At 43.8% G+C, this 14,105-nt stretch overlaps 1 non-coding gene and 1 pseudogene across 1 annotated transcript; both read right to left on the minus strand.

Annotated features, from left to right (window-relative positions):
* Positions 1-5,684: 5,684 nt before the first annotated feature.
* On the minus strand, positions 5,685-5,853 carry LOC142680992 (U2 spliceosomal RNA; annotated as a pseudogene).
* Positions 5,854-12,433: 6,580 nt separating this feature from the next.
* LOC142681003 (U2 spliceosomal RNA) lies at positions 12,434-12,616 on the minus strand. Its single transcript, XR_012853367.1, has one exon. It is a non-coding gene; the product is annotated as a U2 spliceosomal RNA (small nuclear RNA).
* Positions 12,617-14,105: the final 1,489 nt, after the last annotated feature.

A 14,105-nucleotide genomic window follows, 5' to 3' on the forward strand; every position in this document is an offset into this window, starting at 1 on the left:
ATAATGTTCTTTAAAAAGGGAATTAAAACAGAAACTGAAGAACTTGATTAAAAGAAACCTGTTAAAATTCGGAAAATCTTTGCCACCCTTCGGTTTGGATTTCATCACAATCTCTCTTTTAAGTTTCTCCATTCTGGAACTCCAAAAGAAGGTAAAACATGCTTTAGTAATTTTTTGCAATAAAACCGTGGGGGGAGGGAAAACCATACTGAGATATAAAAGCAGGGGTAAAATGACCATTTTAATAATTAAAACTTTTCCCTCCATGGTAAGTTTTCTCATGTTCCACATACATATTTTTTGATTTACCTTCTGCGCCACCATGTCCCAACTGATAAAACCATTATCGCACTCACTGAAGGAGACACCTAAAATCGTAATATTATCTGACACAGGGACGGGTATGTCTCTAAAAGCCATGCTTCCTATATTTAAAATATTACTTTTGTCGAAGTTCACCTTAAAACCGGAAGCACAGCAATAAAACTCAATTTGTCTGAGGGTTCTCTGAAGCGACAGGGTGTCCCTGCAAAAAACCGCTACATCGTCCATGTACCCCACTGCTTTAGCCTCTACGCCGCCACCCCCGGGCAGGGGGACTCCACGTATTAACTTATCGCGGCGAATTGTACACAGTAGAGGCTCTAATGCGCAAATAAAAAGCAGTGGGGACAAGGGACACCCCTGCTTCACCCCTGAGTCTAAAATCACGTCCTGTGTCTTAAAACCATTCACTAAAATTTTGCTTGTGCAATCTTTATAAAAGGCTTTAAGTGATAATAAAAATCCTTCAGGTATACCCATACGCTCTAAAACCTTAAAAAGATAAAAATGAGAGACACGGTCGAACGCCTTCTCGAAGTCTATAGATAAAATGGCTAATTTACCTCTTCTAGACCTCGTGTCCTCAATCACATCTTTTACCAGGTTAAGATTATCCCAGATGCTGCGGCCTGGCACCCCACACACCTGGTTAGAGTGTACAATGTGGGGTATTATGGCTTTTAATCTATTTGCGCACACTTTTGCCATTATTTTATAGTCGCTATTCAGAAGGGTTATTGGTCTCCAGTTCTTCAAAACTGCGATGTCACCTTTCTTATGTAGCAGGGAGACCTCACCCTTCCGCCAGGACTTAGGCAGCATCTTGGAATTAAAAACTTCATAAAAAAGGCTAAAAAGATCCTCTTTTAAAATGTCATAAAATTTGACATAAAACTCACTGGGTATACCGTCCGGTCCGGGAACTTTTCCGGCTTTAAAACTCTTTACCGTTTCTAAAACCTCCTGCTCCGTCAGCTCCTGTAATAAAAAATTCTGGGAGACAGGGTCTAAAACAGTAGTAATCTCCTTCAGTGAGTCACGCATAAAATTATGATCCACAGTTTTAACACTAAAAAGGTCAGCATAAAACTCATGAACTTTACTTAAAATACCCTGTACATCTGACACACCTTCAATATTTTTAATAATAGCCTTTTTATTGTTAATTTTTTTAAAAAAGTACCTGGAGCAGGTCTCATTCTCCTCCACATGCTGAATTTTGGAACGAAAAATGATTTCTTTGCCTTTCTGCTCCAGGCACTGAGCTATTTCTTTTTTTAAATTAGTGATGTCAGTTTTAACGTCAATTTCATTATCTCTCATCTTGTACAGGGTCTGCAGACGGGTGCTGAGAATTTTAAAAAAAGCATGTTTTTCTCTGGCTTTCGCCACGCTCTTTTTAATAAAAAATTCCTTTATTCTTTTTTTCATTTTCTCCCACCATGCACTGATGGGAGTACGCATGTCTCTCCCCCGCCTGCATTTTTGGTAAAATTCAATAAAATCAGTAAAAACCTGTGGATCATCTAAAAGGGAAACATTTAACTTCCAGGACTTCTTACACACCGGTTTATTAAAATCACGCTTTACATAAAATGATAAAAGCTTGTGATCTGAGAAAACATTAGTTAAAACTTCACAATTAAAAGGCAGTACATTCTCATTACAAAAAATAAAATCTATCCTGGAGCTACAGGTGGCGTTGCTCCAGGTAACGCCGGCTTCCTCTGGGCTGCTCCTATTACATTCTTTGTACAAATCTGTTAATTTAAAATCATTTACAATATCTTTGAGCAGTCCAGAGGTCTTATCGTAATTCCTACTTGTAGTACTGGTAAGCCGGCGTTCCCCCCTCAGGATACAGTTAAAATCACCTGCGAGGATAAAAGGCTCAGTTGTATTAATAAAAAGAGGTAACATTTCTAGCATCTCTGCTCTCTCATTTTTGTCAGGTGAGCCGTAAAAATTTAAAAACTGCCATTTTACGCCGTCAATAAAAGCTTTAACCAATAAAATACGTCCTGGAAGAATCTCTTGAATAAAATCAATAAAAACGTTTCCCTTAAAAAGAATGGCGACCCCTGCTGATCTGGACTCGTTAGATCCAGACCAGACTGATGGACCATACTTCCAATCCTCTTTGTATTTATGGTACTTCATTGCATGGGGAATGCCGCACTCCTGCAGGAAAAAAACAGAGGCTGCCAGGCCAGATAAAAAACTGAAGAGAGCAACCCTTCTGACTTTGGACTTGGCGCCCCTCACGTTGAGGGAGATCCCCTTTATTTCAGACATCGTGGAGTTTTAATTGTGTTAGTCTTGATTTTAAAAAATAAATAATCGTGTTACTTAAAATCAGACTTGGCCTCCACCAGCAATACCAGAAATCTCGCTTGAACTCATCTCCCCGCCCTCGTCTGACTCTAGCGAGAAAGGGGATGATTCAGGAGAGGAACTACCTTCCGTGAGCGTCGAGCCAACAGCCCTCATCTCGTATACAGGGAGTCCAGATTCACACAGCCTTACCTGGGTCTCTAACGGCTGACCATATAGGTCTGTATCGGGTGGGTCCCCCAAGGGCCCCGCCGCTCCCCCCTGAGGCCGTGCAGGCCGTGCAGGCCGTTCTAGAGGGGGAGGTTGCGCACATGGCGGGGTGTCGGTTGGCTCGGGGGGAACAGTGCCCACCCTCCTCACCAGTAACGACGAGGGGGCGGTCCTAGGAGGAGCCTCACTTTGCTTTACGGACGTATCCATTTGCTCCTCCCCTGTCACCCCCCTACCGGCACGCTCCTGTTTACCCTTTTTACGGGGACCCACTTTCAGCCAACCTTCCTCTTCAGACTCCGTATCTAGAGACCCAGGATTGGGAGCAGGCCCGGCATCCACTGAGCAACCAGCACTCTGGGATGCCTCAGTTATCTCACTGGCCTGCCCCTTCTCAGCCTTACGTTTGGCTTGGCGTTTTTCCTTCGCACTGGACTCCCTTCTCTCCTCTGAGGCTGTTGGCTGTGAGGTACCTGCTTTGGCTCCAACAGACCGTACCCTTGAAGCCCAGGTACCCCGCTGCTCCTTTGCAGCACTGGCTTGTTCCTCTCCCTGAGGGCGGGGCTGGTCCGCTGGTGGAGCACGTGGGGGCGCCCCGGGTTGCTCTTCTTCTCCGCTTCGGTACCTATGAGGACAAGAAAAATACAAGTGACCAGTTTTTTGACAAAAGTTGCATTTTTTTTCTTCTGTGCACTCCCTTATATTGTGCTCTTTGCTTCCACAGTTTCTGCAGGTGACATCGCAGTTAAAACTGGTATGTCCATAGGTACCACAAGCCCTGCAGAAGTTTGGCATCCCTGAGAAGTAGAGGTCGCCATTCACATTTCCAATTTTAAAACGAGCCGGTGGTAATCTCGTTTCTTGGGTGGAGGGGTCCTTAATCAGCGTAACTAAAAACTTCCATTTGGCGGTCCACACTCCACACTCGTTCATCACTTTCCCCAGGAGTTTGACATTTTTGAAGTAGGCAGCTAGAAATGCTGCCACTTCCATATCTCTCACATATGGGGAATACATTTTAATCACCACGAGTTTGGTTATTTCAAATTCATGCTCTACTACCTTGACTCCCGCTGCTACGAGTTCACCTTGTTTCCTCTCAGCTCGGTCCATAGCATCACGGAGTATTCCTTCTCCCATGAAGGTGACATCGTAGATCCCTCGCTTCGGGTAGTCCTGGATAGCCAAGAGCTCGTTCTTGTGGACCGCCAGCAGATCTTCCAAAATGGCGTGGACTAAAAATTTAATACCACGGGGACCGCCTCCACCCTCTGCCACGATAAATCGTGCAGAATTCTTAAGCCGGGCGTACACCGGCACCGCATCGGGTTCGCCTGCCATTAGCGTGGCCAGGTCGAACCGCACAGCTTTCGCTGCGCCCCTTGTCTTACGGAGACCAAGGGGCTGGGGGGGATCGCAACTCGTTGCTCAGGACTAAGCCTCTCTCCCAAATAGCAGCACGGGGGTGAAGTCCAGGCGAACCTGGACGATCCCCCGAGGCCGAGAGAGAGGGTACCTGAGCACCTTCTGACCAAAAACCTCCTGTATAAATACACTTGGTCTTAGCCAAAAGGCCGAGAAGCGATAACCCGAACGGGCCGCGCGTTGCCCGAGCCTGCCCGATACTGCTGTTCAGCCCTTGCAGCGATTCAGCCTACTTCTAGGCAATTCCATGGGGCCCTGCAGGCTCACACACTCACAGCTACACGGGAGGTGAATAAAGGCCGGAGAGGAAGCCAGACAGGATTTGCTTCTTTTGCTTGCACCACAATGCAGTGCTGAAAGAGGAGGAATCTACATAAAAACGCCTTCCTGGCAACGCCCAAATGCCCTGCTGCCATGCAGATAAACACTGGCAGCGGCAGCAAGTGCATGCCCACAGCCACCCCTTGTTCCTTCACACCTTGTTTCAGCTGTAATCCAGTCCAGTCCAGTGCTGCCTGCTGAGCAGCACTGACCAACACTGCCTGGGCCCCGGCTTTTATCTCTGAGGCCCCATTATGATGTCAGAAAGCTGGCTCTGGCTCCTCAGGGCTCCACTATGACACGTGCAAAGTTCCGTCTGAACTTTATATAAGACGGTGCGGCTCAGTCAGTCACTCAGTGTTGCCTGAGAGGGCAACACTGCAACAGCCGGCCGCCAGGCTGTCTTTTTTTGCACAGCTAGTTGCCTTCAGGAGGCCACAAGAGGGAGACAAGGGACTGCAAAATGGAAAATAAGCATCCACCAACTTTACAGACAACTTCTCCTTGCTCCTACAACCTCCATCCTTGCACAGTTTGTTATTCTTCTAGGTAACATAGTAACAAATCCAAATTGCTGCTCTCTTTGTAGGCAAGCAAGGCTTTGTTGCAACTGCAATTCTTACTCCTTCTTGAAATGTAGGGACGACAGTACATTCCATCACATCCATCTAGTGTACACAGGTAGGTCCATTGTGGCGGGCGGGCGGCTTTAATGGCTGTTTGCTGTTCCCCTACTCCACTCCACTATTTGACTGTGGTGCTGCATCAATCAGTGGCTGGCTCAGGTGCAGCTCTTTAACTTACCTAAAAGGGAGGGCGGAGAGAAGACAAGGAAGGTGAATGAGCTGTTCCAATGTGAAATGCCGGAAACACAGACACACAGACGACACAAAACAAGAGGTGGCAATGTATTCATTAATTGCATTTAATCAATTAGCTCATTATCACTCATGCATTGTCCAACAGGTGTTGAAATAATGGGATTAAAAGGGGAGATCCCTTCAGAAAGACAGAAACAATGGCAAACACAAAAAACACTTTTGGAATCTGATTTTAGTCAACACATAAGGAAAGGGTGCACCGGTCCTGGAAATACTGCAATACCAGGTCAATGCGTGGAGTGGACAGAGCAAGCTCTATTTCCATCTCCCTGTTCTAAAAATCCATTTAATATATGGTCCCCAGATAGGGGACGTATCAGATATTAAACTGATAAGAACAGATTTTTTTTTAAGTTGACTACCCCAACTTTGGGGGTAACCGTTTATTTAAAATTTTTCAGGTTTTACAATAAATTAACATTTTTCAACATTTTTACAGGGATTCAAATTTTACAACAATGGTTAAAAAAATAAATACAAATTGTCAGATTAAAATCATACAATTTATAAAAGGGCACTTGGTGGCATCATATTATAGAATTCCATTCGCTAAAAAACCATTTTCTACTTAAAACAGGAGAGAATTTTTTGTCTAAAAGATAATACTTGTGCATTTCATAAAAACAAATTCCTAAAATATCATTCACAGATAAAATTTCATGTTTGAATAAAAGAATATTCCTGGCCGCCCACAGAGCTGCTTTAACGCAGTTAGTAATCTTCCATGCCATAATTTTCTGAGTCCTTGTTGGGCACTCCAGACATCCGTAAAAAACGCCTTCACTTGTAATTCTCTTTATTCCGGTTATCTTCTTCATCAAGGGGAGGATTTTTGTCCATATAAGTTGTGAAAAATAACATTGCCAAAAGAGATGTAAGACTGTCTCGTCATCGCGGCATCCTCCCCTTGGACACGCAGCCGAGTTGGTCAGTCCCCTTCGATGCTGGAATGCCCGGCATGGAAGACACTCGTGGGCGCAGCTCCAGGCCAGATCCTTCTGTGAATTAAAAATGAATTTAGCATTAACCATGCTCCAGATAATTTTGCATTTGTTTTCATTAAAATTGCTAATGGGGGCTATTAAAACATTTTCTTTTATTTCCTTTAAAACATATTTACTATTTTTTACATCTTCTATTCTTTTGTCTTTTAGGTTAAAAAGGTTCACTATTTTTTCTAAAATCTTATACTGGTCTGGCAGGTTAAAAGCATATGGCGAGCTTAAAACCGTAGAGAACCATCCGTACCTCCTCATAAAATAGCCAGTGTTAAAACGGATAAAATAAGACCAGTAGTGTTCCTTAAAAACAGTATTAAGACACAGTGTAAAAAAATGGATTAAAAGAAATGCTTTTATATTTGGAAAATCTTTACCACCCATTAGCTTTGGTAACATCACTTTTTCTCTCCTGAGCTTCTCCATCCTAGAATTCCATAAAAATGTAAAACATGCCTTGGTAATCTTTTTTAATAAAATATCAGGGGGAGGGAAAACCATACTTAGATATAATAAAATTGGTAAAATCACCATTTTTGTGATTAAAATTTTTCCCTCCATTGTCAGTTTTCTAAGATTCCATAAACAAATTTTCTTATTAACTTTTTGTGCCACCAAGTCCCAACTGATAAAACCATTGTTTGACTCATTGAAGGAGACCCCTAAAATCTGTACAGACTCCGACACAGGGACTGGAATGTCCTGTAAAATCATATTGCCAATATTTAAAATATTACTTTTATTAAAATTGACTTTAAAACCGGAGGAGCAGCAAAATTGGTATATCTGTTGTAATGCTTTTTGCAGTGACGGGGCGTCCCTGCACAGGACCGCGACATCATCCATGTACCCCACTACTTTTGCCTCTAGTCCCCCCCCGCCCGGCAGGGGGACTCCACATATCTGCTTGTCATTCCTCAATCTGCAGAGTAGAGGCTCGATCGCACATATAAAAAGTAGTGGGGACAAGGGACACCCCTGCTTCACTCCGGAGTTTAAAAGGACATCCTGTGTCTTAAAACCCTTTACTAAAATCTTGCTCGTACAATTTTCATAAAAGGCCTTCAGAGACTGTAAAAAGCCTTCTGGTATACCCATCTTTTCTAAAACCTTAAAAAGATAAAAATGTGATACTCTATCAAAGGCTTTCTCGAAATCTATGGATAAAACCGCCAATCTGCCTTTTCTCTCCTTCGTATCACCAATAGCATCTTTTAAAAGGTTTAAATTGTCCCATATGCTCCTCCCAGGTATCCCACAGACTTGGTTGGAGTGGACGATTTTCTCTATAACAGCCTTTAGCCTATTCGCGCAAATCTTGGCCATTATTTTGTAGTCTGCGTTTAGTAAGGTGATAGGCCTCCAGTTTTTAATATCTGTTTTGTCCCCCTTTTTATAAAGCAGGGACACCTCACCTTTCTTCCAGGACCCCGGGAGGGCTTTTGTTCTAAAAACTTGAGTAAAAAGGGAATAGAGATCCTCTTTTAAAACTCCATAAAATGTGACATAAAACTCTATGGGTATACCATCAGGGCCAGGGACTTTACCTGTTTTAAAACTCTTGATGGTATCTAAAATCTCCTGTTCCGTAATATCCTGTAATAAAAAATCTTTGGAGACAGGATTTAAAACAGCGTCAACCTCCTTCAATGAGTCGTTCATCAAATCAACATTAACAAGCTTTATATTAAAAAGATCCGCATAAAATCTGTGTACCTTTTTTAAAATATTGTCAGTGTTTGTATCTCCATCAACATTGTCTAACAGGGTATGCTTATCGTTAATTTTCTTAAAAAAGTACCTGGAGCAGGTCTCATTTTCCTCGAGGTGTTTCATTTTTGAACGAAAGACAATTTCCTTACCTCTCTGCTCCAGGCACTGGGAGATCTCCTTCCTAATCTCCATAATCTCCTCCTCCACCTGCATACCCTGTTCTCTGAACTTGTATTGGGTCTGCAGACGGGTATTCAAATTAGCAAAAAAATCCTGTTTTTCTTTTGCTTTTCTCCTTCCGATTTTTATGAAAAAGTCTCTTATTTTTATTTTTATTTTCTCCCACCATGAGACTATGGACATATTTGGATGTCTTACCCGTCTGCAGCCCTTATAAAAGGTAATAAAATCAGATAAAATTTGCGGATCATCTAAAAGGGAAACGTTCATTTTCCAGGCTTTTTTGACAGTATTTTTCCCAATATCATTTTTAACTTTAAAATACAATAATTTATGATCAGATAAAACATTGGGATTAAGATCACATTTAAAAGGCAGTACTTGATAAGAGCAGAATATAAAATCGATCCTGGAGCTACAGTTCACATTGCTCCAGGTGACGCCGGCCTCTGCAGATAAATTGCTGTTACATTTCTTAAAAACATCAGTAAGTTTAAAATCAGTAACTATATCTTTTAATAATGAGGAGGTTTTGTCATAATTCCTGCTTACTGAGTTAGAGAACCGGCGTTCCCCCTTTAAAATACAATTAAAATCACCCGCTAAAACAAGTGGCTCTGAATCGTTTAAAAAAAGGGGTAAAATCTCTAGCATTCTAGCTCTTTCATTCTTGTCCGAGGACCCATAAAAATTTAAAAACTGCCATCTAATACCGTCTATAAAAGCTTTGACCAATAAAATTCTACCTGGTAAAATTTCATTAAAACTGTCAATTAAAACGTTCCCTTTAAATAAAATGGCGACACCTGCGGCTCTGGAATCGTTAGACCCGGACCACACTGAAGGTCCGAGTCTCCAGTCTTCCTTATATTTGTTGTAGTTCGTGCGATGTGGGATACAGCATTCCTGTAGGAAAAAAACGGTGGCGGAAAAAATAGAAAGATAGTCAAACAGGGCAGCTCTTCTCGTCTTAGAATGCACGCTCCTAACATTTAAGGAAATGCCACCTAACTCTGCCATGAGGAAAAGGGAAAAGAGACAGTCTTATGTAATCTTACCCGAGGTGGCCTCAGCAGTCCTCGGCGTTACCAGAGACCTCACTCGAACTCTCATCGCCCTCCGACTTCAAACCGACTGTATAACTTGAGGAGATTGGAGAGGAACTCATGTCAGACAGCTGACCCCCCGCCATACCTGAGGCACTTATCGCAAATGGGTCCCAGATGGACTCCACGGGCAAGGTTTCTGGAGCATATTGTATGGCAGCCTCCTCCCCTACGATAGGGGCAGGAAACGCACTCGCGGCCGTTTCCGGGACTTCTGTCACCTCAGAGGTAGCTATGCTTGTCTCCCCCAACTGGCGAGAAGGGGGGAGACCTTCAGCTGGTGCTTCCGGGGGCGCGTCAACTGGTTTCCCTGCTTTCGCTCTAGCAGGTACTCCCATCGGCACCCCCGCTGCCACCTCTGAGTACGCCCTACGCCTTTTAGTCCTTGCTGCCGCTCCGCCCGGGTCCTCTGCCTCAGGTACAGGCTGACCCAGCACCTCCTGCGGCCCAGGCGGATCAGCTTCATCCGAACTACCCATCTCCTCCGTTTCCTGAGGGGGCTTTTTCGTCCGCTGATCACTGGCTCTTCTCTTAAACCGCCTTTGCTCCTTTGGGTCACCTGTTTGGGGGGGTCTGCTGGAGGTGTCCATGTCATCTGCCTCTTCACCTCTTGGTTCCTCTCCTTGTGCGGGGGCGATCTGGCCTGCTGGCTGCTCTGGACGCCTCGGCCGGACCTCGGGTTGTTCCGATCTGTGGGGACAAGTAGCATATAGATGACCAACTCGGCTGCAAAAACGACACCTTTTCCCCAGAGGGCAAGTTTTGGCCTCGTGCTCAGAGCTGCCACAGTTCCTACAGGTGCTTTCGCAGAACTCTTTGGTGTGACCGTACTTTTGACATTTTCTACAGAATGGAGGCATTCCTGTATAAAAAAGATCTCCTGCCATATCACCTAATTTAAAGCGTGCTGGCGGCAACATTATCCCCCCTGCTGTATTGGCATCTCTATAACAAGTTACTAAAAATCTCCACTTTGACGTCCAAACTCCAACTTCGTTCATTATTTTGCCAATACATTTTACACTTTTGAAATAGGGGGATAAAAAGGACATCACATCTTTTAAATCAGCAAACGGGCAGTACATTTTTATCACAATCATCTTAGTGATGTCCAACACATGTTCGTAAAATTCAATACCGTCCAGTCTCGGATCGTTTTTTACCATGTATGCCGCCAGCAGATCTTGGAACACTCCATTCTGTACAAAAGTTATGTCGTATGTTCTTCTCCTAGGATAGTCTTGTACCGCCAATATCTCCCGCTTCTGAATGTTGAAAATGCCAACAAGCACGGTCTCCACCAAGAACTTCAGGCCGCAGGTCGTCGCCTTCTCTTCTGATACAATTACACGGATTGTATTCTTTATCCGGGCATACGCCGGTATCTCACCAGGACTTTCGTCCATGGTGAGGGGTTTTCAAGGAAAGTTACGCCACCCGTTGGTGACGTAACGTCTACGCAGCTTTTCCCCTTTTCGGCCGAAGCCTACACGGGGGATATGTGGATCGCAACTCGTTGCTCAGGACTAAGCCTCTCTCCCAAATAGCAGCACGGGGGTGAAGTCCAGGCGAACCTGGACGATCCCCCGAGGCCGAGAGAGAGGGTACCTGAGCACCTCCTAACCAAGACCAGGCAGCACTGACTACAAGTAATCAGAACTACACTTGATCTCAGCCAGAAGGCCGAGAAGCGATAACCCGAACGGGCCGCGCGTTGCCCGAGCCTGCCCGATACTGCTGTTCAGCCCTTGCAGCGATTCAGCCTACTTCTAGGCAATTCCATGGGGCCCTGCAGGCTCACACACTCACAGCTACACGGGAGGGGAATAAAGGCCGGAGAGGAAGCCAGACAGGATTTGCTTCTTTTGCTTGCACCACAATGCAGTGCTGAAAGAGGAGGAATCTACATAAAAACGCCTTCCTGGCAACGCCCAAATGCCCTGCTGCCATGCAGATAAACACTGGCAGCGGCAGCAAGTGCATGCCCACAGCCACCCCTTGTTCCTTCACACCTTGTATCAGCTGTAATCCAGTCCAGTCCAGTGCTGCCTGCTGAGAAGCACTGACCAACACTGCCTGGGCCCAGGCTTTTATCTCTGAGGCCCCATTATGATGTCAGAAAGCTGGCTCTGGCTCCTCAGCGCTCCACTATGACACGTGCAAAGTTCCGTCTGAACTTTATATAAGACGGTGCGGCTCAGTCAGTCACTCAGTGTTGCCTGAGAGGGCAACACTGCAACAGCCGGCCGCCAGGCTGTCTTTTTTTGCACAGCTAGTTGCCTCCAGGAGGCCACAAGAGGGAGACAAGGGACTGCAAAATGGAAAATAAGCATCCACCAACTTTACAGACAACTTCTCCTTGCTCCTACAACCTCCATCCTTGCACAGTTTGTTATTCTTCTAGGTAACATAGTAACAAATCCAAATTGCTGCTCTCTTTGTAGGCAAGCAAGGCTTTGTTGCAACTGCAATTCTTACTCCTTCTTGAAATGTAGGGACGACAGTACATTCCATCACATCCATCTAGTGTACACAGGTAGGTCCATTGTGGCGGGCGGGCGGGCGGGCGGGCGGGCGGCTTTAATGGCTGTTTGCTGTTCCCCTACTCCACTCCACTATTTGACTGTGGTGCTGCATCAATCAGTGGCTGGCTCAGATGCAGCTCTTTAACTTACCTAAAAGGGAGGGCGGAGAGAAGACAAGGAAGGTGAATGAGCTGTTCCAATGTGAAATGCCGGAAACACAGACACACAGACGACACAAAACAAGAGGTGGCAATGTATTCATTAATTGCATTTAATCAATTAGCTCATTATCACTCATGCATTGTCCAACAGGTGTTGAAATAATGGGATTAAAAGGGGAGATCCCTTCAGAAAGACAGAAACAATGGCAAACACAAAAAACACTTTTGGAATCTGATTTTAGTCAACACATAAGGAAAGGGTGCACCGGTCCTGGAAATACTGCAATACCAGGTCAATGCGTGGAGTGGACAGAGCAAGCTCTATTTCCATCTCCCTGTTCTAAAAATCCATTTAATATATGGTCCCCAGATAGGGGATGTATCAGATATTAAACTGATAAGAACAGATTTTTTTTTTTTTTTTTTTTTAAAACCATTTCAGTTAGTTATAAGCAACTTATAATGTTTCTCAAAACTTGAAAATCAAAACCACGTTGCTTCAAACTTAGCATCATTCTGGTTTGTTCTTTATTCATAATCAATTCACATAAACAATCACAAAAAAAACAGAACAATATTACCTACGTCGTATCAGGAATTTCCATTTTTTGAACTTCCATATCCCCTCTGAATCTAAGCCACCACCATGCTGTCTATCCCACAAATACATGACGTAAAGTCTAGACAAAATCATCCTAATACACTCATTTTCAGGCACTAATTTCCTTTTAAACACTAACAAGTTTCTCACATCCCACAAACTTTCCATCACACATGCCATAATTAACCACATAATTCTATCTTTCATACGACTACTTGCACCCATTCCAAACATCGCTACTTTCCAATTAACGAATTTTACCCCCGCCAGTTCTTTACACAAACCACCCACCCCTTTCCATACTTCATACGAATAGTCACAATCCCACAACATATGTCTCACACTCTCACTTGCTCCACATCCATCCCTCGGACAAACCTCAGACCTAATAAGATCTCTTCTTTTCTGCACTTGCCTAACAGGTAGGATATTATGCAGCGACATCCATACAATATCACGCTGTCTGTTTGACATACCACTCACCTTCAATTTACTCCATACACTCTGCACTTCATTAGACATCAAACCTGCAATTTCACATGGAATTTCCTTCGCACGTATTCTCTTCATCACCGCATTCTTATTTTTAAACTCACTCATTGGCACAGCAAGCAAGTCATTTTTCCTCACAAAAACCTCAATCCTCATATACCACACTGGACACTTGAAAGCCACAGGCACACTTGCATCTCTCTGTACCCAATTCAGACCATACAACATCCAACCAGCCAAGTATCTAATCATGAAACCAGTCTTATTATTCCTCTGCACTAACACAGACACCACTTTGATATAATTTAAACCCAAAAATAGCTCAACATTTGGGAAATCTAAACCACCATTCACACACATCTTATACACATACTCTCTCTTCAATTTTTCCATTCTACTCCCCCAAAAAAAGGTAAAAATCATCTTTTCCGTCTTCTTAATTTTATGGGTAGCAAAAGGGAAAACAACTGCACAAAAAAGTAAAATTGGTAATATAACAGCTTTAACTATCAGAATTTTTCCCGTCAGTGTCAAACTTCTCAGGCTCCAAAAGTTCAGCTTTCGTTCTATTCTCATACCACATTCATCCCAACTTTCAGTCCCTCTCAGATCCTCATTAAATTGCACACCCAATATTTTAATAGCACCCATCTCACAATTAACCCCATCCATTCTCACACACCTGTCACCAAAACACTTAAAGCTACATTTACCCCAATTCACTTTAAACGCAGACGCACTACAAAACAAACTCAACAACAATCTCGCTCTATTTATCTCCGCCTCTCTTTCACTAACAATCACCACATCGTCCATATAACCCAACACTTTCAC

The sequence above is a fragment of the Rhinoderma darwinii genome (assembly GCF_050947455.1).
Source record: "Rhinoderma darwinii isolate aRhiDar2 chromosome 2 unlocalized genomic scaffold, aRhiDar2.hap1 SUPER_2_unloc_56, whole genome shotgun sequence".
NCBI classification, from domain to species: domain Eukaryota; kingdom Metazoa; phylum Chordata; class Amphibia; order Anura; family Rhinodermatidae; genus Rhinoderma; species Rhinoderma darwinii.